Raw genomic sequence first — 26,300 nt, forward strand, 5'->3', positions numbered from 1 at the left:
TGAGATTTAGATATTATTTAGATAATAATAATAATAATAATAATAATAATAATAATAATAATAATAATAATAATAATACAAAATAAATGAATAATGATAATAAAAATATTTGTAATAATAAAGAATAACAACATAGTGAACTTTTGTATACTTATATTGCAAATATACAAAATATTTAAAATAACATTACACACATACATATATATATATATATATATATATATATATATATATATATATATATATATATATATATATATATATATATAAAATTCAAAGGGAAACTATGCCTAGCCGATATGAAAATATACTGTATATATTTCCAAATAAAATTAATAAATACATTTAAAAATAATAATATTTTTGTTGTTTTTGTTAAATTGTTTTTTACCTATTTATGAACATACTACAAGCAACCATTAATTAAATATGAGAATTAAAACCTCAAATTCAAAGAATTGTTTCATAACACATCAAGGTATCGGACAGGCTACATCATCGCAAGGCATTTAAAGCAATGGCACTGAAAGAAGTATGTTTGTTTGAATGTGCTTTTGTCTGTGTATGGGAATTACAGAGAGAGCTCAAGTGTGTGTGTCTGTTTTGTACTGTGTTCAGCTGTGAAATTTCCAAACTCCAAAAGTTCCAAAAGTCCAAACTTTCAAACTTCACATCAAAATGAACAAAGTGTGCCAAGAAATGATCCCCCACAGCATTACACCACAACCACCATCCCGAACCGTTGAGACAAGGCAGGATGGATCCATACTTTTATGTTCTTTACACCAAATTCTGACCCTACCATCTGAATGTTGCAGCAGAAATTGAGACATTTTTCCAATCTTCTATTGTCCAATTTTGAATTGTAGCCTCTGTTTCCTGTTCTTATCTGACAGGCATTTTGGTCTACACAGCTGCTGCTCACTGGATATTTTCTCTTTTTTGGACCATTCTCTATAAACCCTAGAGATGGTTGTGTTTAAAAATCCCAGTAGATCAGCAGTTTTTGAAATACTCAAACCAGCCCGTCTGACACCAACAACCATTCCACGTTCAAAGTCACTTAAATCCCCTTTCTTCCCCATTCCGATGCTTGGTTTGAATTTCAGCAAGTCGTCTTCATCACATCTAGATGCCTAAATGCATTAAGTTGCTGCCATGTGATTGGCTGATTGGCAATTTGTGTTTTTAATTTTAAGTGACATTAAAACCGCATTCAGCAATCGTCCTTTTCTCGTTTCTCCCAGTCTGAAGTGAACTCCGTCCATCTCCTCCAGTGAGTACAGTCTAATCGTTGTGTCTCGTCTGATCTCCACCTTTATGGTGTTGGAGGAGTATCTGGCCCACACCACCTGATACCCCACCGGCAGCATGGACGGCCATATAACTGAAACTGTAAATATAATTTTATTGAGAAATGTTTTTTTTTATTTTTATTAATATTTATTTAGAACATTTTTCCAGAAGATTGGCTAGCCAATGATGAATAACACTTCCTGTTTATTCTTTCCTAGTATACATAAAAAAAAAAAAAAAAAAAAAAAAATATATATATATATATATATATATATATATATATATATATATTTATAAAATTATATTTAAATAAAATAATATTTGTTTTTGTATTAAACAAATTGTTTTGCAAAAGATCAGTGCTACGATTTATACTTTAATGGTGTAAATAAACAAACAAATTAATGTTTACTCTATAAATGTTGTTTTTATTCAAAACAAATAATAATTTGCATGCATAACATGACCTGTTTATACTTTTACTGAACAAATAATTGAATGAATGCAATTTAATATGAAATTGTTGTTTTATTAAATAATTTATTTAGTCATTTTTGCAGAAGATTAGTCCTGATTTATTAAAACTGTTCAATCAATCAATCAATCAATCAATTTTCAAAAACAATCAAAATTTTGTGTCAGAATATTCCGTCTAACTTATGTCACTTTAAATAATAAATAGTTGTGTGGAACGAAGCCCTGAGTTTCCTTCTTCCTGAACCCTTCACAAAAGTTTCATAAATCCGTGAAATACTGCTACATGAAACCAGAAATCTGATTTGCCTCCTTGCAGAACATCAGTTGCCAGAAATCGACCCTTAACAAAAAATGACCCAGATACTCTCACACACGGCTGATGATGCAGTCATTTATATGGATCTAATAGATGTTTGAAAAAGTGAGAGGAAACGCAGCTTGAAAAAGAGAAATATTGATCACCCACTACACTCTTCATTGTTACTTAACATTTTGTCATAACATGTTCTATTTGGTATAAATAAATAAATGAATGAATGCTGTTTTTTATTCAATTAATTCCTCGGCAGATCAGTCATGTGATGAATAATCTATAACAAAAATAAAAATAAGTTACGTAAAAGTCACGTTGTTGTACCTTCCGCACAGTGTCCCATACAACCCTGTGTTGGTTGCAGATAGTACAGAAGGAACAACCCACAATTCCGGACCGAGATTGGGATACGGAAAAGGCAGCAATCTTTGGTGCTTCCATGGAAGAACTGCCATGTGGCACAGGCTGAGAGCTGCTTGACCTCTCCGGGCCTCGGCAGAGAACTGTCCTTAAGAGATAACCACACCGGAGCCTGCGTCCCACAGCGGTTCATCTACAAAAAGGGACAGAGCTCAAGAAACTGCAGTTTGGAAAGCAGTCAGAACTTAGTGACGACTGCTCACCTCAACACAGCGGGTCGGCATCTCCGCAGGTTTGTTGTTTATGGAAAATCGGTACCATCCGGGCGGCAGTGAATGGTCACAGATCAGATCCTGTATCGCAGTGCTCTGAAGTTCAGTAGAGTCGAAATCAATGCTAGGATATGCGTTTCTCAAGGTCCTGTATCCAACCGGATAGCACTCTGGAGCTGGAAGAACCAAGGACACCATCAAACAAAGGACAGAATTACAACTTTAATATTCATAAAAGAGCTTAAAACAACCTTTCGGCAAAGACAAAGGTCATCGCTCAACACAGTGAGGAAGAAGGTCGAAAACTGTGTCATTACAGTGGCTTGAAAACGTCACTCAGGTTCATTAAAACCCAAAAGGGGGTTAACGTGACCTCCTCAGTGGCGGACGTTTTATTTGGGGTAAAAATAACGCACCTTTATCTGACCCCCTTTTCCTTGCTCCTACCTTTATGCCGCAAAGGTCGGTCGAACGTGTGTCCAGATCTCACTGCAAAATGGAAAGACAAAAATAGACATGTGACTTTCAGGCTAAAACCTTTTTAATCCCTTGCCATTTCCTCAGGCAGCACATCTGTAACACCTTACCCTTCTCCTCCATCTATTTCAGAGCCAAAATGGGTCAGATGTCACTATTGTGGCATATTATGAGGGGAATGAAGATTGACAGGACCTGTCTCACTTTTTGTATGAGGACACCTAAGGCTAGCAGTACACTGCTAATCCTCTAATGCTCCCTCTGAACATGCTAACAGAAAGCTTGTGCCAGATGTCATGCCATCTCTGCCAGTGAACGTGGGAAGCTGAGAGAGGGCAGATATCAGACATTACAGACAAAAAAGACTTGTGGGAAAATGTATAAAATAATTTAAAAAAGCTAAGAAAACAGAACAAAAACAAAACAAAAATGTTAGCAAACACAACCCCCCCCCCCCCCCAAACTAACAAAGCAAAAAAATAATTATAAAAAAATGCAGGACAAATCAACAAAACAAAAAGGAAAAAAAGCAATGCAACTAAGCAAAGCACAACCAAACAAAAAAATAAAAATACTTTATCAGCAAAGCACAACAAAACCAAATGAAAAAAAAAACTAAGCAACAAATAAACTATTAGCAAAGCACAACAAAAAGAATAAAGCAAAGCAAAACATAACAGTTTTAAATCAAAGCAAAAAATATATGGTCAGCAAAGCAAAAAAAAAAAACACAATTAAACAACAACAAAAATGTCAGCAAAGCACAACAAAAAGAAGAAAAGCAAAAGCAAAACAGAAACAAATGTCAGCAAATGACAACAAAATTAAAAAGCAAATTAACAAATAATAATAAAAACACTACAACAAATAAATTGTCAGCAAGGCACAACACAAAGAAAAAAAATGCATTGCAAACACAAATAAATTAATTATATCACTGCAGTCACCCGGATCCAGTACGTATCCAGACCAGATGGTGGATCAGCACTTAGAAAGGACCTCTACTGCCCTGAAAGACAGCGGAGACCAGGACAACTAGAGCCCCAGATACAGATCCCCTGTAAAGACCTTGTCTCTGAGGACCACCAGGACAAGACCACAGGAAACAGATGATTCTTCTGCACAATTTGACTCTGCTGCAGCCTGGAATTGAACTACTGGTTTCGTCTGGTCAGAGGAGAACTGGCAGCCAACTGAGCCTGGTTTCTCCCAAGGTTTTTTTCTTCATTCTGTCACCGATGGAGTTTCGGTTCCTTGCCGCTGTCGCATCTGGCTTGCTTAGTTGGGGTCACTTCATCTACAGCGATATCATTGACTTGATTGCAAATAAATGCACAGACACTATTTAAACTGAACAGAGATGACATAACTGAATTCAATGATGAACTGCCTTTAACTATCATTTTGCATTATTGAGACACTGTTTTCCAAATGAATGTTGTTCAGTTGCTTTGACGCAATGTATTTTGTTTAAAGCACTATATAAATAAAGGTGATTGATTGATATATATATATATATATATATATATATATATATATATATATATATATATATATATATATATATATATAACACCAGCAAAACACAACCAAACAGAAATTTAAAAATATTGTAGCATTATTTGATGATATTCCAGGGTCTACAATGGCAATTTGGCCAGTGTGGTGTTAAAAATATATACGTTATAGAGATACTATAGAATCCTGGTCAAGTTATAAACCATCTAAAAGCATCTGGAACACTTTAGCAACCACCTAGCAACACTAACATTTTGACACAGCAAACACTGACATTTGACACAGGTTTTACACAGAAAGCACTCACATTTTCATCAAAAAATATTAAAATTAGAACTAGTTTAACCTGCGTATCTCAGTGAAATGTCAAATACAGACTTTGTTCAAAGAAACATGTTTCCACTAACCATCTGAAAGTCCTCATAAAGAATAAGGGCAGGTGACCTTTGACCAGCGTGGAAAAGAGCAGAAAATCTCTCCTCTTATCGTGTTTGCTTTCCAGAGGGAAGACGAGGCCGGGTTGAGAGGACTTTCTGCCCCACTGGAGCACTGATCAGATCATGTCTCGGCTGGTTTAGGGTCCATAATGCCCTGCTCTTTCCAGCCTTATTCAAGGATCATTACGCTGCGATTATGTCCTAAGCTTTACTCTTAGAGGTGTAATGGGGCAAGATGAAGATAAAGACATTTAAGTGTTCATTTTATAAATTCTTAATAATGGTTTTGTGGGGAGATGGAGGGATGATTTGAGGGGACGTTTCTTAAGGGGAGTTAATGGAGTTTCAAGGTGGCTGGCTTAAAGATAAGATGAAAGTAAAAGCAGCTACTGGGTGTTTGCTTTACTTTCCATGTAAACATACGCCATTCATATATTTAGAAAGACATATGTTTGAAATCTTCACTGTGAAGTTTTATTTGTCTTACATAAAATTGATCATTATCATCAACATCAAAAAAAGCGATGTAAAATTCCAACTATAAAATTAAATTAAATCTAAATTAAACATGACAGCAATAAAAATTTACTACAGCAAAGTGACATCACAACTGTAAAATAAAATAATAATAAAATAAAAATGATTTCATGTGAGATCGTAACTGTAAAATACAATATAACAAAATGTAATAAAAATGATAACAAAGAAGTGACATCACAACTGTAAAATAAAACACAGTACAATAAAATAAAAATGACAACAGAAAAGTGACATCACAATTGCAAACTAATACAGTAAAATAAAACAAAATTGACAACAGAAAAGTGGCAATGCAAATGTAAATTAATATAAGTGACAACAAATATGACATCACAATGGTAAAAAATAAAAACAGCAAAGTGACATCACAACTGTAACAATATATATATATATATATATATATATATATATAATTAATTAAAAGTAAAATAAGTAAAATAAAAATAACAAGATAGAATAATAACAAAAATAACAACAGAAAATTAACATCACATCTGTAAAATTAAATACAACATATAAAAGACACAATGGAAAAGTGAAATTACAGCTTAAAAATAAAGTAATAAAAGATCAAAAAAATTATTATAAATAAAATTATAATAAAAATTGTCATCACAGGTAGAAATAAAAACAGACAACATGCAAGAAAAGTAAAGATTCACTCAACCTTAAAGAAAAAACACTTTAAAAATCAATTTCATAGAAACAGAACAGAAGTTTCGTCAACTGATAAGATCTGAGCATATAAATTAAACACATTTAACGGAATAAGTCACATTTGGTCTTCGTCTGTACTTGCAAGGGTAACAACCACAAACCAGTCTTGCTACGCAAGGTCAAAGGTTGCACAAACACTTGTGTTTTTAGCCCTCAAACCAAAGCTGGGGCAGCGCTGCTGGGTAAACACCTCAGATCGCCCGGATAATTTGCTAATTTAGGGGCAAGGTGGATTTCAAACACATCCACACCAGGGAATTTCAATGAATACTTCAGATTAGACATGGTCACCATCCACTTTCTCAACGTTTTATTGCAGTTGTAGACTACACTGCTTCTGAACAGTGCAAACACTTTTTGCAAAGCCAGTGACTGCAAAAACTAGAAGATGGAAAAATGTCCATATGTGGCCATAACCTTGCACTTGCAATGGAGTTTTAAATAAACCTCAAACCAATGCAGTGATCATATGCTAATCCATCCTGAAGTGTACCATACGACAGGACCGCCTACTCAGCCATCAATAGAATGGGTTTAAACCATAGACTGCATAAAAACATGGACGTAGTGTCCGTGACGTCACCCATAGACTCCTGTTTTTGAAGCCTAAAGTGTGCAGAGTGGGCCGTCGCCATCTTGGCAGCACGTCACCGCGCGACTCTCCCGGATAATCGAAAATGGCCAAAAAGGTGGGAGATGGTTGCTGAAGCCACGCCCACCTAGCGTGACAGCGGTAACAGCAGCGGCAATCCACCTGTCACTCAAGTGGCCATGCCCTTAATTATGCATAGCATTAAGGCTTAATATATTTTTAATGGAAGAGTTATAAAAAAAAAATCACCCCCCTCACATTTGTCATGATGGGCAAAATTTGCTATACAGTACCAGGCTGCAAACATGTTTTTTTCTCCTGTAAAGTTGGGCATTTTTAACATGGGGAGCCTAAGGGACTGACTCCCATTTGCAGCCATCCTCAAGCGGTCGGTTGATGAATTACAGTTTAAGTCACTTCCTTGTTGGTTTCAAGAGAAGGAGCGTGAGGTTAGCGTGAGGTTTAAATGTAATAAATAACTGAAAAATCTTGGAAAAGCACATAAATACATGCACAAGATGCATTTTTTTTTTCAGTCCAAACTAAAAATAAATAGAAAAGGTAATTGTAAGATAAAGTTGTAATATGAAAACAAAAAAGTTACCTTATAACTGGACGTTACATTATAACTTTCGAGCGTTTGTATCATTCTGCTCAACCATGTCTGCTGTGAACTATGAGTTCAGCACGCCCTCTGAAGCTTCGTGTTTTGGCGAGACAGCGCTTAAGCGGTTGTCGTTCCTGTGTCGAGTGGATTGCGCACTTCAGGCTGCACTACCCCTGTCGTGTTGCAAGCGACCAATTCCCCTGTGCGCCTCAGCACTAAGAGAACATTTCCTAAAGAGCAAATTTCTTTAAAAGAGCTTCAGGATGCCGTTTCACCTGTGTGTTTCTGGGCGCGGTTGTTACCTGGCAATGGGTGATGGTCACAATTGCTGCCTCACGTGTCTTGGCTTCGAGCACGATGAGGTGTTTTTTGTGATGTTCTCACTGCAGGAAGGTGACCGTCTCGGAGCTGTGAACCAGGCTCTGCTACCTTCAGGAGGGCGGAGTCCCATTGCCGCTGCCGTGATCTGCGTCTGTGCCGAGAGTTCCCTCTGTCAGGGAGTAGAACAACTGGCAGTGAAAGGTCTCTGGAGAAACAAACCGGTCTACCAGAGAGGCTCTGAAACAGTCTCCAAAGTGGTTAGACGGTTAAACATCTGGCGCCAGGCCTTCATGATGAATTCGTGAGAACCATGGAAGGCTGGGTTCCATATTGAGGCCTAAGCGGTACTCGTATGTGTGTAGTCCACAGTATAGCATTAGAGCCCGTGTTTCCCCGGCAGACTTCTTCCTTCCCAAAAGGGTTTTAATCACCTCAAATTTCTCCATATACACCTAAACGGATGCTATATGTGTATTTGCTTCGTGAAGGATGGGGCTTCCACAGCGTCCCTGTTCCAAGCGGAACGGGTACGTTTTCCCAGCGTTATCCAATCTCACCCAGTGAGGTAGTGCTTTGACAATGGTGAGTGGAACTACTTGTTCCGGGCCCCGGCCTACACGCAATAGGGGCACAGGTGGCTCGCACAGGGCACTGGGAGGGGCAGCACCCATGGCGCTTTGGTAGGGATCCCATATTGCGTCAGTAACTGACGTGGCGTCGAGAGTGACCGACTGAAAGGGAACGTTTCGGTTACGTATGGTAACCATCGTTCCCTGAAGGAGAGAATGGAGACACTCCCGTCGCCATGGTTGCTGTACCACTGCTGAGCTGCCGTTTCTCCGGCTCGGCTCCTCAGCGAAAACCTGGTATGCAATGCACCTGCTGTCTTCTTATACTCAAGCTGTGATTAGCGGCTGCTGGATTCAATAATTGCATGCCAATGTGCATTGGCTCATTTAGTTTATACTCGAAGTAGATCAAAAAAGTATCCCTATCGAAGGGATATCCCATTTTGCGTCGATCGTAGAGTCTCTGTTCCCTTCTTCAGAGAACGAGGGTTACCATACATAACCGAGACGTTTCTTGTGACAATGCAAAAATTTCAAAAGCAAAATAGTTTTTCCTCCCATCACATTATTTTCATAATCAGTTTTTTTTTCTGTCACCAGTTTTGTGTTTTTCCTTTAAAAAAAAAATCTTTTTTGACAACACAAACGTTTTGTAACCAAACGCAAATATTTTAGGAAATACAGAACTTAAGCAAATTAAAAATCTTCCTCCCAAATCATATTATTTCCTTAAAGTTTATATTCACTCACATAAGCTTTTAAAAGTTTGTATTCACTTGCATTAGTTTCAAAAGGTTTCGAAAACACAAAAAAAGCATTAGCAACTAAATGCAAAGTTAGTTCCCTTGATTAGTTAATTATGGTCACCTGTGTCATGTTAATTAAGTCATTAGTTCCTTTCTTACGTTTGTATAAATATTCCTTGTTTAGTTCTCTCAGTTGTTGGTTATTGTTTGGAAACACATCTTTGGTTTGCATTTCTCCTGGATTCCCGTTTGTGTTCCTGTGGATTACTATTAAATTTTATGTTATTACTCTCCTGTGTTGTGCGTTCGATCTCCCACCCACAGGTGTGACACATACAAAATATCAATTGTAACATAAAATATTATATAAATACATTATGACAAACAAAAAACTAAATAGACAACTCAAAACTCAACTTCTACAGAGCAAACAACTAACTGATAAGGATCCTGGTGAACCAAAAAAACGGCAAATATTCTTATTTTAAGCACGTAGTGTTTAAGGATTCTTAAAGCTGGAGAACTTTAAAACAAGTTCATGCAGTATATGTGTATGGGAGGGTTGCAGGGCTGTTAAATGTGAATTATCTGTTGTGACAGTCTACATCTCAGCCGAATGAAGAGCTGATTACATTCTCCAGCCCTAGAGAGAGATTTGTTCAAACAATTGGTTTGTAGGGTCTGGGTCTGTTGCATTTATGAAATATCAGTGACCACAGGAAACTGTCCTCGATATTAAAGCGAAATATCTTCACAGTTGCAAACGCACTCATCTGTTTCCTCCTCTCGCTCAGCCAGGAATTCACCCAAACCCTGAGGACTCGGTAATGTCTATTTTTCACTCGATTGTGTTGAGTGAGGCTTATGAGGGTTGAGATCACATGACCCAAACACACAGCTGTCAGACATTTAATAAAGACGGTAAAGTCAAAGCTGATGATTCACTGAAGAAATATCACTGAGAAAGACTCGCTCACGGTTTGCCGAGTTGAAAGGACTCCGCTGGAACGTCACTGTGCAAGAAAGCTTCGTTTATCCCTAAAACTCCAAGCAACAGGAACATTATCTGCCAATATTAGTAGCACAAAATAATTAATATACAATCATGTCAAAACTTTAGAATCCCATTCATTACAATAATGTCCATTCTTGTTACACTAACAATTAAAGTGTAACCAAAAACCATTTTATAAAAAAAAGAGCAAAAAGCAAAACAATATACAGAAGTGTAATACACAGTATATGCTGGCTGTAAATGAGTGCATTACACATGTCTATAACCTGTAATGGCTCTGAGGCCTGAGCTGGAGGAAAGGACAGTAAAGATATCACAGCCTCACTAATCAGTCTGACCCCACAAGCATGAGGCTCACATTCCCACAATTACTGCACCCCTGAGGCTTAATACTCACCTACTGACTGCTCTAAGGACTGCTCAAAACATCTGCACACAGAAAGAGAGAGACTGTGCGTGCGTGCACGCGCGAGAGAAATAGCGCGTCCTCTTCGCCGCAGAACACGTTAATTCAGTCTGAACTGCGCAGACAGACTCTCCATTTGGTGCGCAGAGTTTCACAGATTTCTAACAGCTGTTCAATCCTTCTTGAGAACCTGGATATTGAGCACTAATGAAAACAATGTCTTGCGGATTGAAAGCACATTAATCTCAAGACCATATTCCTGACGCAGCCAGACAAAAATCTTATGCACCACTTTGAAACTATGTTATGAGCTAAAATAAAAGTGAAATAAAATCAAATAGCCCACATATTAATAAAAACAATACAATGCAGTCAATTAAATAGATAAATAAATAATAAAGAACAATAAAATATTTCAAACTGGTTTTATGAGGTCAGTTTAAAACAAAATACAATGAAAACAGTAGCATCATAATTGATGACAAAATAAAATAATTGAAAAATAAATAAACACTTGCAACATTTTTGTGCACAAGGTTTGTGGATCTTTAACTTTTGCACTGGAAATATGGCAATTTTTTGAGTAAAAGAGCAAACATTGCATTTCAACATTCAAAGCTTAAAAGTTGCATGCGTAACTAATGAAATTCTAAATATACAGAAACCATCGCCTTAAACGTGCGCAAAAGGAGTCGTTGCGCCAAATGCGCCCAAAACATCGTTAGTTAATATTCACTATAAGCGTGTTTTTGACTTACCCGGTTGCCCAGACAACATCAGCGGTAGTAAACATAAGCACCAGATGCAGATAGATGACTTTAAAAGGACGTTAAAAAGTTCCATGCTTGAGTCTCACAGTTGCGCGTTTTTCCAAAGGGATCCCATGGGAGACATTGGGGCAGTTTACACAAAAAAAAAAAAAAAAAGTTTGCGGGGTGATTGAACACTCTGCTTCTGATGCTCTGGCATGTATTCCTCCCAAAACTAAGCAAGATTCCTTGCGCACAATATATTTTCCTTCATTTATGGTCAATGAGAGGAGTCCTGGACTATTTCCCCTTGTGTGTGTGTAAACAGTCAGCTGTCTCCAGCAGTGAAGGGGCACTCCAGTCATGAGCCCTCAATTAACTGAAGAGTAGGAGGACACTGAGGGGGTCTCTCTAATGAAACAAACTCGCGAAAAGCAATGAAAGCTCAGAGAAAGGCAGTTTACCGAAACTAAAATGGAGAAAAGATGATTATTTCCACATTAAATCAGGTGAAAGCGACCTTTCCATGGGGGCATGTTTCTGCTCAAGGCTTCACATCCTAAATACACTTCCAGTTCTAGAAGCGCAAAGGTGTTTCACAGAGAATGGGCCACAGAGTTTATGTCTTTATATGTAAATATCTGGTGTATGCTTCTGAACTGACGGGTCATAGGTTTTTCCTAGGGTTATGGAGAGAAAAACTATGAGAGCAGATAACAGCTCCTCTGTTAACAGCTGATACCTAAAACCAATGCATTGAACCACAGAATAACTAAAGTAAGGTGATCTGAAGATCTAAATATAAAATCCACACAGTTTGAACATCATTCTGCAAGGAACCTTTATTTAAATGCCATGACATTTTACCACTCTTCTGTGTGCATTCCCCTATCCGAGAAGATCTCACTTTTCAATGTCATGATCTTCTCGAAAGCATCCAGCTTCTGGTCTCAAACCTTCAGCGCCCCAGAGCACACGATAAGGCCAACACCTCGCCGCTCTGGGCTTGTTCTTCTCCAAACCAAATTCCAGGCTGGCCAAATGTGTACATCCCTCTCAATCTCTTTGGCAGCAAGTGACTCGGATGCCACCTGGAAGAGGGCGAGAGGGTTGCCGGTCTGAGGCTGAAGTTTCAGCCATTATATCCGCTTCTAATGCCTGCAGTCTGGCTGAAAGCAGAAGCCGAGGTCCCTGTCATGAACCAGCTTTATTGAAGGTCTTTGGGTCTCGTTCCCCCTCAAGCTGTTGGATTAAAGTTCAAACCGCATGCCAAGGGAGAGCCTTTCGATTTGGGCTGAATAAAGTCTCTCTCCCTCCTCGCAATTGATGTGCATCTCTGAGAAGGGATTTTCCTTTAAGCTGCAGCTTTGAATAGAAGTTCCCCAGAAGTTGTGATCAAGGGCCAGTGCATTGTTCTAAAATCTTTTACCATCATAAGAGAAACATAAAACTTTTCTCAGATCATCTGCCGGGGATGTAAAAGTAGAGAGGAGTCATAACAGACTAAACTGTGGGAAACATCTATATTCGCAAAGTGTGGAGGTGGTTTTCATCACCAATTACTATACCTCTGCTGAATATAAAATAGTTAAAGTTGCCTCCTAAAAATTTTATAAAAAGTGGGCAAAGAAAATGAGGACCTTGAATATTTTGAGTGATGGTTACACAAATAAACCTTCGTAGCAATGCAATTAATAAATAGGATACATTTTCAGGAATTACAATGTTTTAATCAGGTCCAGTAAAGACTTTTAGTATTGAATGCAAGCTCAGACAAACAAACAAATAAATGCATCTGAAAATGTACATGTGCAGTGCTAATTATCTGATTTTTTTATTTTTATAAGAAACAAGTAAAGACCCCATTCACCTTGTAAAATGAATCATCTAAAGCAATTCAGTCAAAAGATGAGCTACAAACGCCTCCATGTAATAAACAACAACAACATTTTAGAAATTAAAATACCTTGTAGATGAAGGACTTTTCATCTACAAGGTATTTTACTATTTCAAACCCCTTTTGAAATCATAACTCGTGTATTAGGATGCTAAATCGAGATCATTCATTTATTAAAAGGTCATGCTGTCGCATAAAGGTGGCAGTTTAGGAAACCTGTCACTATGAAAGCCCTCTAGGACCTTGAAATACAATTTCAAAGGTCTCTTATTTAAAACCTTCCTCCCCTGGATAGTTATTCCTCTGGCTTTCTGTGCTAGCTGCACCGATTCAAGGTTTCTTTCTTCTCAAAGCTTAAAGACACATTAATATTTGACTAAAAAAGATGAAATCGACATTCAGTGACATTGACATACAATTAATATTTCCCTCAGTGCAGCTGAGGCACTTTTCTGTCAGTTTAAGTTCAGATCCACGGAGGTCTATTTAACGCTAACTTCTCTAAAGCTATTTTAGGCTAGATCTATTCTTATCAGCGTCTTTCATGCTGAGCTTTTGACTGAGATTGTCTCGCTATCTCAATCACAAACACATGCATGTGATTTCCCCCCATCTGAACTTGGCTTTTGTGGCTGTTGTGTTGACAAGCACCAGTCTTGCTTTCTTTGCTCCAACGCTCATAAACAAACTTCACAGGGGGTTGAGTGTCAAACCAGCAGGTAACAAGCCGAGCCGTCTCAAATCTCCATGACACACTGAGCGTTGTGTCGTTTAAGGGAGTATTTGGTGAATCATAAACTGTTAATTTGTATGTTCAGGCCCAAATCTGTCAAAACGTAGTCCTGTTTCAATCGACACGCTGGTAACATCCAAAAAATGGAGAGGAAATGATCCACTGCAGCTCTTGCTGTGCTAATATATTTAGTGCTATATCAGAACATTTCTCAGAGGATGATTACTAATGTATGATTTGTGTTCATAATCAAACCTTATTTTGACTCTTGCAGATAAAACTGTAAAACTGTGCATTCTTGTGGAGCCATTTATAATTGAATTTGGGGGGGCATTATTTGCTAAGATTTTATTTGAAAAAGTTAATTTTGTCATATTTTAGGAAAATGTTCCACCGATGACTTTAGTTAACAAAAATAATTGTAACTTCGTTATAATTAGTCTGAAATTCATTTTTACTGTATGAATAAATAAATAAATAAACATTACTATTGAACTTATTTGACTTTAGTGAGATGATAGATTTTGCCACTTTGCCACAGTCCATTTTAAATGAGCCTTGGTCGAGAGAAAATGCCTGCGCTTCTGGATCATGTTTAGATATGGCTTCTTTTTTGACCTATAGAGTTTTAGCCAGCAGCGGTGAATGGCACGGTGGATTGTGTTCACCGACAATGTTTTCTGGAAGTATTCCTGAGCTCATGTTGTGATTTCCATTACAGTATCATTCCTGAATGTGATGCAGTGCTGTATAAGGGCCCAAAGATCACGGGCATCCAGTATGGTTTTCTGGCCTTGACCCTTACACACAGAGATGGTTCCAGATTGTCTGAATCTTTGGATGATATTATGCACTGTAGATGAAGATAGTTTAAAACTCTTTGCATTTTTTCTCTGAGAAACTCCTTTCTGATATTACTCCACTATTTTTCACCGCAGTATTGGGGGAATTGGTGATCCTCTGCCCATTTTGACTTCTGAGAGACACTGCCACACTGAAAGGCTCTTTTTATACCCAATCATCTTGCCAATTGACCTAATAAGTTGCAAACTGGTCCTCCAGCTGTTCCTTATATGTACATTTAACTTCTCCGGCCTCTTATTGCTACCTGTCCCAACTTTTTTGGAATGTGTAGCTCTCATGAAATCCAAAATGAGCCAATATTTGGCATGACATTCAAAATGTCTCACATTCAACATTTGATATGTTATCTATATTGTATTGTGAATAAAATATAAGTTTATGAGATTTGTAAACTATTCCGTTCTTTTTTACTCACAATTTTTACAGTGTCCCAACTTATTTGGAATTGGGTTTGTAGATAGATAGATAGATAGATAGATAGATAGATAGATAGATAGATGGATAGATAGATAGATAGATAGATAGATAGATAGATAGATAGATAGATAGATAGATAGATGGGATTTTGTGTTATGTATAAAACAATATGTACCAACAATGTCCAACCACAGTCTAACCAACCCCCCAAAAAATTCCCATCTGAGGCCGGATTTTACCACCATTTCTCCAAACAGTGGGGTAAACAACAAAAAAAATCTTTATGACCAGCTGTTAAAATGCTCTGTAAAGCTGTGACTGTAAATGTTTTCAGGCCAAGCCAGCAAAGGCATAAGTGTCTGAACATGATCAAGCTCAGGAAGGTCTCTGATAGCTCGTCCTCTCCTAGAGCTTTCCCCTGACCGCTTCAAGTAACTTCACAATCATCCGGATGCTCTGATCCTAAACCTCTCCCAGGGATTCACAGACTACGGGGGTGAACCCTGTTCCAGATGTCACCAGTGCTGTTTACGATGAGAAAAACAAAAACAAACGAAAACCATGTCAAAGGAGAAGTTGAGTCGCTACTGACTGTCAGTTGTTCAATGACTTGTACAAGTTGTGCTAATCAACTTTTGTAAAATGACTTTTAATGTTTTGTTATTTTAGAGTACACTAAAAACTAAATATCCCACATTTGCTTTCTTAAAAGGATAATTCCCCCCTAAATGAAAATGTACTCACTCTCAAGTCATTAAAGATAGGAGTCAGTTTGTCCATCGCAAAACAGATTTGGAGAAATGTAACATTTCATCACTTGCTCACCAATGGATCCTCTGCAGTGAATGGGTACCGTCAGAATGAGAGTCCAAACAACTCATAATGACATCACAATAATCCACAAGTAATCCACACCATTTCATCAATTAATATCTTATGAAGTGAAAAGCGGCATGTTTCTAAGAAACAAAACCTTCATTAAGGCGTTTTTAACATCAAACCATTGCTTCTGGCAAAAATATGAAGGCTTTATCCATACTATTGCCTTCTTCAGTGACTTTCAGCTATTTTTCACTTTACAAATTGAACATAAAAAAAGATAATTTAATTAATTTAAATTATTATCTATTATAATGAAAACAATAAAAAATTTCAACAGCTATATGTTACCCGGAGAACCCAGTTTTACAAAGCCAACACTAAAAGCTACTGTTGCAGTACATTTCCTCTGTCTCAGAGCTGTCTGGGAAACACTATAATGAGTGTTTTCAAAGTGGTTTTATGGGCCCACATCATTCACAGAGCGAGCAGCAGGACGTTCTGAAGTTCGTTACTGTAGACCGCAGGAGTTCTTCTCCACACTAGTGCCCACCATATGTGATTTATCATTAATTAAACATCATTACAGATCAGGATGGACCCGTTTTATATAACCATGTGCTCACAATTTAATTAATCATCCTCCTCTATCAAAAGGTTAATGGTATTCTCATAAATGTTAAATAGAATTTATATGATTTAAGATGCCATCACAAAAAAATTTAGTACCTTGGTACAGTGATTTCATCAGAGAACACTAGTGTTTTGGTCATTGCAATAAATCCAGTGCTACAAGAAATATCCTATCTCTTCGAGAAAAGTGATCAAATAGACATGGAGGTGGACTGTCTGAAGGCAAGATCAGGTGTGACACTGCATGTAAGATATGGACTGGTGCCGAGAAACAGAATGAGAGAGAAGGGGTCTGTCTGATTGTTGGTTTGTTGAAAGTCAATACAATTTTCACTGTGGGGGTTACATCATCATGATAAGGAGAGCTGCGGTCTGTTATTTACTGCTTCAGTCTCAGATAGCTATTAAAACTAATTCAGAAACCTGAATGCACAAGCACTCATTTATATTGCCAGTGATCGAGGTAGACCATTTTCTAATTGTATAATTTTCAAAACACTTTTTGTATCAGACTGCCAAAATACCCCCAAAAGTTACCTAATCACAGTTTACCATTAGAAATATATATATATATATATATATATATATATATATATATATATATATATATATATATATATATATATGTGAGATAAGGCAAAAATGTAAATAAAATGGTAAATAAAATATTATATCATAAATGTGCATCATGTCAGAATCTGCCATTGCTGCAATGCTAATGCAAAAAACATTATATTACCTAGCAACAAAAGCTAGCAAATTTGTGTGTTAATTAATTTTAGGCTATACAAAGAATTTAATACTTTATACTGATAAATTAATTAATAAAACTTACATTTTAGACTCAATTTGTCGGTTACTTTGTCAGTTTCTACTCTGATAACGAACATATTTCCAAACAAAACCACAGCAGAACCATCAAGCACAAACATTGGTGTTTCTTTCTTGAACGAATCGCTGTGTTTGAACAAATCGCCGTGTTTGAACGAATCAATTAAATGGATGATTTAATGACTCATAAACACAGCTCTGAATGAATCTGTGTTTTTGAACGAATCAGTTGAATGAATTAATATTTAAAGCAAAATCATACGAGGTCGCCACCTCAAGGTGCCATAAAATATCCTTAGAGCTGGTTTGGACTGGACTGACCTGGGGCAGTTTTATTTCTTTGATCTGTATCTCCCTGTCAAAGATTGATGATAGACTCATAAAATGTAATATTTGTTCACACCTACGATACATAAATAAATAAAGAACACTGCACACTGTTTCATCTCTGGACCAGGTGCTCTTGCAGATAAGACCTTAGGAGGTGTGATAACATGAAAATTTGATGAAAATGTTCTAAGATCACTACACGGTAAAATCGTTAGCATTGTTCATTTTAGAGATTCTAACTGCTATGATAATGGGCAAATATATCCATGATGAAAATGTCATCGACGAACACATATGGGAAATAAAGCACATTGTGAGATGTAAAAGTTCATTATGAGAAACAGTCATAGTTTTTGATAAGGTCTGAAACATTTATGATGAGTAACCATTTAGAGTACCTCATTTTCACATTCAACATTTCAATTTTTTCCCCATGTATGTCCTAATTAGTTCAAACATAAGGTGAAGTGCCCCCATTCTAATCTAATCAAAGCCTGTTTCTAAACAATAATTACAGTGAAGAAAATTAAGTGTGTTTGAAAAGAAAGAGATTTTTTTTTTTCGCTGCTTCTACTCTCGGTTGATTACAAGTGACTGGCAGCCAAATGTCACACTGTGATTCCTGCACTGTAATTACTTTTGAAATAAAGTTTCAATATGGTGGGAATCTGTCTACGGAGCCCCGCACATGACACACAGGAAAAAATATAAGGCTAAATCGTGTGCACGATTTACTAATTCGTTCCCTCAATGTACTAAAACGTGCACATGATTACTATAGTGTTCCCTCGATTTATAAATTGTGCGCACAATTACTAATTCGTTCTCTCGATTTGCTAAATTGTGCGCACGATTTAGCAAATCGAGCGAACGCGATAGTAAATCGAAGGAACTCAATGGTAATCGTGTGCACATTTTAGTAAATTGAGGGAACGAATTAGTAAATCGTGCGTACAATTTATTTTTATTTTTTTGCATGTCATATGTGGGGCTCCGTATCAGTCACAGAGGTAAGCAAAATTAATTCTAATGGTCAGAATAATAGTTCAATAATAGATTAGTGGTCAATATTTTGTTAAGTTAGGTGCATGCTGGTGGCGCAGTTGTTAGTAACTATGACTTTGATGCAAAGGACATTTTTCTCCAGTGAAGGTCATTTAAAACTAGACACACTCAAAGCTGAAAACAGAACTGATGGAGAAATCACTTTTTTCATGCAAATGAATTATTAGAAGAAAGTTTGAGGAAAAAGAGTCAGTAAAATTAACGACTCTGAATGATTCACTTAGTAAATCTAATTCAAAAAGCTACGAGCAAGTGAGAGGTTTTGTGAATATTTTTAGATGACTTATTAAACGGAAACTGTTCGCAAGAGTTATTTTGCTATTCAGACAAATGATTCGTTCTTTATTCATTGTGGAATGATCTGAAAAACTTACGAAACGGCATGGACACACACAAAGTTCATTTTAATTTAATTTTAGCTAAACTAAAGTGCTTCCGCCAGACCCGGAGATCAGCTTAATGGATTTGAAAATGTTAAAATTCAACTGTTTAACTCTAGGGGAGTTGGGAAATTAGTCTATTTTCAAAAAAAGTGGAATGTTCCTTGAATATTAGGCTACTAACTTTTCTAATTCTTGCAAAAACTCACTTGCGCAGCAGACAGATATCTGCATATCATCAGTTTTAAGGATCTTAAACTGCGTTTCTAATCTTTTAGGTTCTGAGAGGGTTTTTTATGTTTCTGTTCACCGGCTGGAGTGTGAGTGGGATTTAGTTTGACAGGAACTTTCAGTGCCCCCTGCTGCCTTTAAATACTCACAAAAGTTTGTGAAGAACTCCTGGGGACTTGAGTGGGACAACTCTTTCACTGGATTACCAGCTAGATTACTCACAGGTGACACGAGCGTAGATAAAAAACATACAAGACGTGTGGATCAGAGGATTCATTTATTCACTTTGTTATCAAAGTTCTTGAAATCTGCAGCGAAAAACTTTGAAGCTCTACTGAAATGAATGTAAATGATCATGAATATATCCTACACCTGCAGATGTTGCTAATAAAACCTTCTTCTTCTTCTTTTTGCTGTATGACAAACTTAAATTGAGTATGCTATGAGCTTATTAAAAGTTTGCAAATATAAAGTTTAGGATTGGAAAACTATGAATGTGTCATTTTAGCAATTATAGATTATTATGCTAGATCAGAGCTAGTCTGTTTCACTCTGAGATTAGAAAATTTCTACAAATGAAGCAACATTTCAATAAATGCATTTTGCATGCCTTATCTGCAAGACAAATCCATTCTGAAGACAATGTGGCCCAAGCAAAAGGACATCAATTAACTTCCCAAATAAATCTGATCGCTATGCTTTGCTGTTCATTTAGATGAAATGCTTTAAATGTAACTATCTATTCCTGTTTTTTAAGAATGCTTGCACAGTAAAAAGAGCTGAAAGAAAATCAAAGACAAATTGCTTACTAGCAACAAGACGTGACATATGACACCTATATATATATATATATATATATATATATATATATATATATATATATATATATATATATATATATATACACATATATGTTAAAAACAAAGCAATTGCATTAAATTTGGTCATTTGAAAACTAATGTCTCATTGTCTGTGTTAATGTTTTTGCTCTCATTCACGATTAGAGCAATGATTTTGGCACACCAAGAACCGCAATAGATATTATGTTTCAAGATATTAAGACAGTTCCACCCCCTTCTTCAAAACTTTCCTGCTCCGAATCTGTGTTTCTGCAGAAGCTCTTTTCTCCAAATCCGCACACACAGTCACAGTTGTAACTGTTATAATGCTGAAGACAATGAGTAGAGCATAACTTGCCATCTGTGAAAGACAATGCTACTGTAAATAGTTGCACCCCCTTCTGGATTGGGGGTGAATTGCCTGTATTCATGTAAGGCTTCATGCATCTGAGATGTCTGTATCATGATGGTTTGATATGAATACATGTATCGTTTCACCACTACAAAAAGAGCATTACCCAAACCGAGGCAGTGCAGGAAAGATTTAAAACAGAGACAGAAAGTATTGCATCTTTTCTTTTTGTCCTGACATGTTGCATAGGGACATTCTAGGAAACAACAGATACTGGTGTTTTTTAATGGTCTTGTTAGGAAGAACATTAACATAAAAGCAAAACAAAGAGGTACAGGAAACATTACACTTGGTAGTTCTTCATGCCATAGGTTTCCACATGGGCCTTTCGTTTCATTAAGGGATGTTTAAATATTGCATGGAATCACTTGCATGCAATATTTAAACATCCCTTAATGAAACGAAAGAAAAAAGAAAGCTTTATTTTTTTCACTGTGATTAATTTGTGATTACAACAACACTGTGACTAATGATGCTGCATTAAGTCATAAACATTACATTTCCCTTAAAGCAAATGCAATTATTGATGCAATGACAAATGGAATGTAAATTAGAAAATGCATGCATTTTCAGAAATAGAAATATAGCACAATGTAAACACAACATATGATCTGGGCAATCTGAAATCGATCTATTAAACTTGTTCTTCTATTTCTAAACTTGGCTTGGTTGTGAGCCATCAGCTTGAAGCTTGCCCATCTCATGTGGTTCACTTTGTTTAGTAAGTCAAGATCACGCCGTTCCTCACCTTCACTTTCTAGATTTGTACTTCTGCAGCAGGTTTAATTGTGACCTCTGTTGCATTTGTTAGCACTCACAATAATAATTGCTATAATGCAGAAGACAAATGCCAGGCTATAACTTATGAACTTAAAAAGAAGGAGAAGAAGAAGAAAGACAATAAGGAACACTTCAACAACATAAGGCAATTTAGCAAAGTAATAAAAATAAAATAAAATATAGCTGCAAGCAGCAATTACGGGGCCAAGCACTCCAACGGCAAATGTAGGAGCTAAGCATCGCATGAAGCATCACACCAAATTCATTAATGAGCAATAACAGCAATTTTGGAATTATTGTAATTGAAATGGCAAAAACAAAATCATAATACCACCTCTAGTAGCATGATTACTTTGCTTATCAAGCTTGACCAATAGGTGTTACTGTTATAAAATCAATTTGGTGTACTCTGTGTGACTTTTCAATGACACACACAAAGTTTGGTGTCAATATGCCAAAGCTTTCCAGGGATACAGCCTCAAGTGTCATTTTCTCATTGTGCCTCAAATTCGTCGATGTGGCATGCGAAAACGGTTTTGTCTATCGACTCAAAAGCCATAACTTTGAGTCAGCATAGTCTGAAGATCATTTGATTCGAATTTGGTGAAAATCGGACCTACGGTTGATGAGGAGTTCGACAAAGTAGGTTTTCAACATAAATCAAAATGGCGGACCGGAAGTTCAGCTTACTATGGTATATTTGGTATCTATGTTATCGGCATAAACCAGGGAATATTTTGAGCCCAGTTCCATTCGAATGGGCTAATGCAATAAAAAGTTATTAGCATTTTTACAAGTGTAATTATTCATGGTTAATGAATGGTTTATTATTCTTGACCAATAGGTGGCGCTGTTACCAAATTTATGTGGCATGGTCAGTGTGAGGTGGCGATGACACATACAAAGTTTGGTGCAAATATGTCAAAGTGTTGCAGAGATACAGCCTCAAATGCATTTTGGCACCCTTCCAGCAAATTTGTTGATGCGCTAAATGAGAACCGTTACGTATATCGACACAAAATCCATAACTTTTTGCCAGCATGGTCTGAAGATGATTCACGTCAAATTTGGTGAAAATTGGGCTAACGGTCTAGGAGGAGTTCGAAAAAGTAGGTTATCAGCATTAAGCAAAATGGCGGACAGGAAGTAAGGCCAATTTTCACATTATTGGTATCAATACTCTCGGCATGACCCACAGAATATAGCGAGACCATTTTAATTTTAATAGACTAATTTATTCAAAAGTTATCAGCGTTTATGTGATATTTCATTATAACTATTGGCCACAAGGTGGCGCTGCCACCAAACTTTTTGAGTACCTTCAGGGCATGGAGCCGAATATTTTTGTAATTATTTGCGAAACGATACGATGCTGCGTTCAAAAAATACAGCATTTTGAAACATAATTCAAAATGGCCGACGCCTAAAATGGCCGACACAGGAAAATTGGATATCATTCGACTCGACATGACTCACTGAATCTAAAGAGACCAGTTGTGTGATTTTTGGCCAAACCATTCAGTAGTTATAAGCCAAAATATGCATTTTTCATATCTCCTGACCACTAGGTGGCGCTGTGTCGAAACACAGCAGGTAGTCTCAGTTCATGCTTGTTATAACACACGCCAAGTTTGGTCTCAATATGACAAACCGTTGCCGGGATATAGCCTCACGTGCATGTTTGCGTGCTTTTCGTCAAATTTGTTTACGTGTCATTCGACAACAGTTGGACGAATCAACTTGAATTCCATAACTTTTTGCCAGCATGGTCTGAAGATGATCTGAGCCAATTTTCGTGGCAATCGGACTAACCGTCTAGGACGAGTTCGAAAAAGTAGGTTTTTCGAATAATTGAAAATAGCGAAAAAACTAAACCTTGCGATTTTTGAATTTTAGGGTTCATTCGACTTGGCCTGAGCCAAGGATTCAGAGGAAAAAAGAATTTCCATTTTCTGGCTTACGGTTCAAAAGTTATTAGCATACAAACATTGAAAGTTTGGACAAGTGGTGGCGCTAGAGAGTAGAAGTTAGAGGCTTCAAATTTGCTATAGTTAATGTTGGGACTGTCCTCTATCAGTTTGCCAAATTATACAACTTTCCCGCAATCGGTTCTATGGGCTGCCATAGACTTGCGGCGGAAGAAGAAGAAGAATAATAATAAATATAGCTGCAAGCAGCAATTACGGGGCCAAGCACTCCAACGGCAAATGTAGGAGCTAAGCATGGCATGGAGCATCACACCAAATGCATTAATGAGCAATAACAGCAATTTTAGGATTATTGTAATTGAAATGGCTAAAAAAAATCATAAATACAACCTCTAGTAGCATGATTTAATGGCTTATCAAAATTGACCAATAGGTGGTGCTGTTATCAAGTCAATTTGGTGTACTCTGTGTGACTTTTCAATGACACAAACAAAGTTTGGTGTCAATATGCCAAAGCATTGCAGAGATACAGCCTCAAGTGTCATTTTGTCATTGTGCCTCAAGTTCGTCGCTGTGGTATGCAAAAACGGTTTTGTCTATCGACACAAAATTCATAACTTTTTGTCAGCACAGTCTGAAGATCATCTGATTAAATTTTGGTGAAAATTGGACTAACGGCTGATGAGGAGTTCAAAAAGTAGGTTTTCAACATAAATCAAAATGGCGGACCGGAAGTTCAGCTTAATCTGGCATATTTGGTATCTATGTTCTCGGCATAAACCAGGGAATATTTTGAGACCAGTTTCGTTGCAATAGGCTAATGCATTAAAAAGTTATTAGCATTTTTATAAGTGTAATTATTCATGGGTAATGAATGGTTTATTACTCTTGACCAATAGGTGGCGCTGTTACCAAATTTATGTGGCATGGTCAGTGTGAGGTAGCGATGACACGTACAAAGTTTGGTGTAAATATGTCAAAGCGTTGCAGATATACAGCCTCAAATGCATTTTGGCACCCTTCCAACAAATTCGTTGATGCGCTTAATGAGAACCGTTTCATATATCGACACGAAATCCATAACTTTTTGCCAGCATGGTCTGAAGATGATACACGTCAAATTTGGTGAAAATCGGACTAACGGTCTAGGAGGAGTTCGAAAAAGTAGGTTTTCAACATTAATCAAAATGGCGGACAGGAAGTATGGCCAATATTCGTATAATTGGTATCAATGCTCTCGGCTTTACCCACAGAATATAGGGAGGCCATTTTAATTTTAATAGTCTAATTTATTCAAAAGTTATTAGCATTTATGTGATATTTCATTATAACTATTGGCCACAAGGTGGCGCTGCCACCAAACTTTTTGAGTATCTTCAGGGCATGGAGCCGAATATTTTTGTAATTATTTGCGAAACGATACGATGATGCGTTCAAAAAATACAGCATTTTGAATCATAATTCAAAATGGCCGACGCCTAAAATGGCCGACACGGGAAAATTGGATATCAATCGACTCGACATGACGCACTGAATCTACAGAGACCAGTTTTGTAATTTTTGGCCAAACCATTCAGAAGTTATAAGCCAAAATATGCATTTTTCATATCTCCTGACCACTAGGTGGCGCTGTGTCGAAACACTGCAGGTAGTCTCAGGTCATGCTTATTATAACACACACCAAGTTTGGTCTCAATACGCCAAACCGTTGCGGAGATATAGCCTCACGTGTATTTTTGCGTGCTTTTCGTCATATTTTTTCACGTGTCATTCGAGAACGGTTGGACGAATCAACTTGAATTCCATAACTTTTTGCCAGCATGGTCTGTTGATGATCTGAGCCAATTTTCGTGAAAATCGGACAAACCGTCTAGGACGAGTTCGAAAAAGTAAGTTTTTCGAAAAGTTGAAAATAGCGAAAAAACTAAACCTTGCGATTTTTGAATTTTAGGGTTCATTCGACTTGGCTTGAGCCAAGGATTCAGAGGAAAAAAGAATTTCCATTTTCTGGCTTACGGTTCAAAAGTTATTAGCATACAAACATTGAAAGTTTGGACAAGTGGTGGCGCTAGAGAGTAGGAGTTAGAGGCTTCAAATTTGCTATAGTTAATGTTGGGACTGTCCTCTATCAGTGTGCCAAATTATACAACTTTCCCGCAAACGGTTCTAGGGGCTGCCATAGACTTGCGGCGGAAGAAGAAGAAGAAGAATAATAATAACGCCAACGAAAACAATAGGTGCCTACGCACCTTCGGTGCTTGGCCCCTAAATATAGCTGCAAGCAGCAATTATGGGGCCAAGCACTCCAACGGCAAATGTAGTAGCTAAGCATCGCATAAAGCATCACACCAAATACATTAATGAGCAATAACAACAATTTTGGAATTATTGTATTTGAAATGGCAAAAAAAAAAACACCAATACCACCTCTAGTAGCATGATTACTTGGTTTATCAAGCTTGACCAATAGGTGACACTGTTATAAAATCAATTTGGTGTACTCTGTGTGTCTTTTCAATGACACACACAAAGTTTGGTGTCAATATGCCAAAGCATTCCAGGGATACAGCCTCAAGTGTCATTTTCTCATTGTGCCTCAAATTCGTCGATGTGGTATGCGAAAACGGTTTTGTCTATCGACTCAAAATCCATAACTTTGAATCAGTATAGCCTGAAGATCATTTGATTCGAATTTGGTGAAAATCGGACATACGGTTGATCAGGAGTTC

The 26,300-nt window shown here is 37.1% G+C and overlaps 1 pseudogene; it reads right to left on the reverse strand.

The window, feature by feature from the left end:
* The window catches only part of LOC127942450 (von Willebrand factor D and EGF domain-containing protein-like), a 58,269-nt pseudogene extending 46,763 nt beyond the window's left edge, over positions 1-11,506 (reverse strand).
* Between the last annotated feature and the right edge of the window lie 14,794 nt (positions 11,507-26,300).

This window comes from Carassius gibelio, chromosome A22 (assembly GCF_023724105.1).
Source record: "Carassius gibelio isolate Cgi1373 ecotype wild population from Czech Republic chromosome A22, carGib1.2-hapl.c, whole genome shotgun sequence".
NCBI lineage: Eukaryota > Metazoa > Chordata > Actinopteri > Cypriniformes > Cyprinidae > Carassius > Carassius gibelio.